Below are 4802 nucleotides of genomic sequence, written 5' to 3'. Positions count from 1 at the left end.
GTCATGAATTCTGCCCATATTCCCCAGGGCAGAACTGAGCTACTTGGCAGAGAAGCTATAAGAGTAACTGGAAAACATTTGCTGAGGAAGGACAGCAGAAACAGCAATACTGATGAGGAGGCCACTGTCTGTCATGTGACACTGTCAAGGGCTGGCGAGGTGCAGATTAACTCCCTTAAATGTAAGAGAAGTGAATGGGGGCCCAACACAGTGGCTCATGCCTGTAATCCCAACACTTTGGGAGGCTGAGGCAAGCAGATCACCTGAGGTTAGGAGTTCAAGACCAGTGTGGCCATCACAGCGAAACCTTGTCTCTACTAAAAATATGAAAATTAGCTGGGTGTGGTGGGGCATGCCTGTAATCCCAGGTACTCTGGAGGCTGAGGCAAGAGAATTGCCTCAACCCAGGAGGCAGAGGTTGCAGTGAGCCAAGATCACACCACTGCACTCCAGCCTGGGCAACAGAGTAAGACTCCATCTCAAAGAAAAGAAAAGTTAATGGGTCCACAATTTTTGCTTCCAGTCAAAATGGAAGAGTAGAGACTGGATTTACCCTTCGTTGGGAAATGTGGTCATCAGGCAGGAAACTAAGATGGGCTTTGCCCCGGCAGGGAAGAAGCATCAGCCCTGAATAAAGCACTGCTCTGGTCCTCCTGGACAAAGCTTAAAACCGAAACCTAAAAGAATGACCAAACTACAACAGGGACCTTACCAGTGGCCAAAGACAAAGTCCCAGAATATTCTCATTAGTACAGTGTTATCCACAAACCAACAGGGTTAAATTCACAATGCTGGGCATCCACTGGAAATTAGCACAATGCAAAAAGGTGGGAAAATGTGACCTACAGTCAATAGAAACAGACCCAGAGATGACTCAAATGATAGAATTAGAGAGGCCTTGACAATCATAACTGTTACCTCATTCCAAGAGCTAGCCAAAGGCGAGACTGAACATGTTTAATAGAGGCATGACAGATATTTTATTTTTTTAATTTTTTTATTTTTTTGAGACAGAGTCTTGCTCTGTCGCCCAGGCTGGAGTGCAGTGGCCGGATCTCAGCTCACTGCAAGCTCCGCCTCCCAGGTTCACGCCATTCTCCTGCCTTAGCCTCCCGAGTAGCTGGGACTACAGGCACCCGCCACCATGCCCGGCTAATTTTTTGTATTTTTAGTAGAGATGGGGTTTCACCGTGTTAGCCAGGATGGTCTCGATCTCCTGACCTTGTGATCCACCCATCTCGGCCTCCCAAAGTGCTAGGATTACAGGCTTGAGCCACCGCGCCCGGCCGACAGATATTTTTTAAAAGACACAAATCCAAATTCTAGAGATGAAAACCACAATGTCTCAGATGCAAAATGCACTGGTTGGGATGAGGGGTGGATTTAACATCTCAGAAGAAAAGATACATGAACTTGAAGACACAGATGTTAGTGCAAACTGTTCAAAATGAAATAAAGAAAAAAGACAAAAAAATGAACCAAGCATCAGAGAACTGTGGGACTTCAAGCCACCTGATATGCAAGCCATGGGAATCCTCAAAAAAGATTGTGCCTAAACAAGGTTATTTTATGATAGCGTCAGTTCACCAAAAGGACAAATGTTTATGTACCTAATAACAGAGCTTCATAATGAATTCAGCAAAAACTGACAGAACTGCAAGGAGACATACAGCAGTTCACACAATTATACTTGGAGATTTCAATACCTCTTTCCCAATAGTTGATAGAACAGATACACAGAAACGTTTAAGGATACAGAAGACTTCAAAAACAGTATGAACTAACTTAACCTATTTGATATTTATCCAATAATTCACCCAATAATAGCAGAGTGCACATTCTTTTCAAATGCATGTGAAAAGCTTACCAAGATAGACCACAGTCCAGACCATAAAATTCCCTTTAGGGATTCAGGTAATGTAAAGCATGTTCTCTAATGAAGAGGCAAATAAATTTGATACTGAAACGAAAAATATATTGGGCAAAAAATAAAGAAGCATATCCAGACAATATTCTAATATTTGGAAACTAATCACATATCTAAATAACAATGGGTCAAAGAGGAAATCAAAAGGAAAATCAGAAAATATTTTGAACTAAATGAAAACAAAATGACATATCAAACCTTTTGGAATTTGGCTAAATCAAAACTTAGAAGAAAATCTAGACATGAAGCCGGCCTCAGAAAGGAATAATGATGAAAAATTGATGGCAGCCACCACCCAAAGAAATCCCATGTGGGACTTTGGAAGAAATTGAAAAGTTGATTCCAAAATTCATATGAAAAAGCACAGGACTGAGAATACACAGAACAACTTTGAAAACGAAAAGAGTTGTCTGACTTACATTACCTGATTTAAAAATGTATTACAAAAGGACCATAATGAAGATAGTGCTACTTTAATCCCCTCAGGCTGCCACAACAAAATATCCAGATTTGGGGAATTAACAGCAGACATTTGTTTCTCACAGTTCTGGAGACTGGAGATCCAACATCAAGGCGCCAGCTGATTCGATTCCTGGTGAGGCCTCTCTTCCTGGCTTGCAGATGGCCACCTTCTTACTCTATCTTCACATGGCAGAAAGTGAGAGAGAGAGAGCTTCCTCTTCTTATAAGGTCCCAGTCCTCCTTGGTTATGACTCCACCCTTACAATTTAAGGTAACCTAATCTCCTCCTAAAGACCTTATCTCCAGATAAAGTCACCTTTCAGGGGTTAAGGGTTTAACCTATGAATTTGGGAGTACACAATTCAGTCCACAGCAAGTGTGGTATCAGCATCAAAATGGATTAACAGATCATAAAACAATGAGCGCAGAAATAAACTCACACACATACACACAACTGACTTTTCAACAAAGGTGCAAAAGCAACTCGGTGGGGAAAGGGCTGCCTTCAACAAACCACTGGAACAACTGGCTCTTCAGAGGTAAAGTAGTGAACTTCAAATGGTGTCTTACACCAAGCTAGTTTAAAATGCATTCTATGTGTAAATATGCAATCAATAATTTAAAAAATTTTAGAGGAAAACTTAGGAGAAAATCTTTGTGATCATGAATTAGGTAAAGATTACTTAAATACAACACTAAAAGCAGGATTTGTGAAAGAAAAATGGATAAATTAGACTTCATCAAAATTAACAACTCTTCTCTTTGAAAGAATCTATTAAGAGAATGAAAAGACAGTCCAAGACTGGGAAAAATATTTGCAAAGTACGTATCTCATAAGGGACTGGTATCCAGAATAGTAAAGAACTCTCAAAGCTCAATTAAACAACCCAAAGGTGCAAAAGATTTGAACAGACACTTGACACGAAGTGGCACTGATGCAGCTAACACGTGAGAAATTGCTCAAAGATCATGCTCATTAGAGGAGTACAGGAGATATTACTGTAAACATATTAGGATGTCTAAAATTTAAAAGACTGACCATACTAAGTATTCATTAGAATAGGAAGTAACTAAAATTCTCATACACTGTTCATGGAAATATAAAATGATACAACTACTTTGCAAAAGAATTTAACAGTTTTAAAAAAATAGTTAAACATCTATCTACCAAACAACCCAGTCATTCCACAACTAAGTACTTCTTACCTACCCCAAAGTAGTGAGAGCCTATGTTCAGACAAAGACTTGCACACAAATGTTCATAGTAGCTTTATTTGTAACAGCCAGATGTCCATCAACAGGCAGATGGAAAAACCAAGTACATCATATCCCATATCCACACACTGGATACTACAAATAAATAAAAGGGAATTAGCTGCCAATGCAATGATGTGGATTCTTCTCAAATACGATGAATGCAAGAGAACAGACCCAGAAAACAGTACTTACCGTATAATCCTATTTATATAAAATTCTATTAAAAACACATTGTTCTATAATCATAGAAAACAAATCATCCCGGCATTTTGGGAGGCCACAGTGGGCTTATCACTTGAGGTCAGGAGTTCAAGACCAGCCTGGTCAACATAGTGAAACCCTGTCTCTACTAAAAATACAAAAATTAGCTGGGTGTGGTGGCGGGCATCTGTAATCCCAGCTACTCGGGAGGCTGAGGCAGGAGAATCACTTGAACTGAGGAGGCAGAGGCTACAGTGAGCTGGGATTGTGCCACCGCACTCCAGCCTAGGTGACAGAGTGAGACTCCATCTCAAAAAAAAGAGCAAATCAGTGGTTGCCTGGGGATGGGGCAAGGTAAAGAGACACAGACGGAGGGAAGTCAATGAGTGATGAGCACCGCCATCATCTTGCGTGTGATCACATTGCCATGACTCCATCAGTCACTCACCAAATCGTACTACTTGGAATATTGCATATCCATTACACCTCGGTAAGGCTGTTTTTAAAAAGACACCAATGCCAATATAATTACAGAAAAGAGTCCAATTAGTTTTGTTAGGATGGCAGAATTGTGCTAGGTATCTCCTAGGTCCTCCAATGTTGTTCTTTTTCAAGATTCTTTTGACTACTCTACGTCACCTGCATCTCCAAACACATTTTAGAACCAGCTGGTTAATTTCTTCAAAAAACCAAGTTACGATTTTGATTGAGATTGCATTGAATCTGTATGTCAACTTATAGAGGACTGACATCTCATTAATATTGAGCCTTACAGTCAAACATGGACACCCCTCTGCTAGTCTAGGTTTTTAAGTTTCTCACAGCAATGGATTCTAGGTTTTTGGTGCACAAGTCTCAGATACATTTGATCCCCAAGCATTTTGTTTCGGATGCTATTGTAAATGAAATTATTTTAGGTTTCATTTTACAATTGTTTGCTGCCAATACATAGAAA

This window comes from Macaca fascicularis, chromosome 6, assembly GCF_037993035.2.
Source record: "Macaca fascicularis isolate 582-1 chromosome 6, T2T-MFA8v1.1".
Taxonomy (NCBI): domain Eukaryota; kingdom Metazoa; phylum Chordata; class Mammalia; order Primates; family Cercopithecidae; genus Macaca; species Macaca fascicularis.
This window is presented reverse-complemented; position numbering follows the sequence as displayed.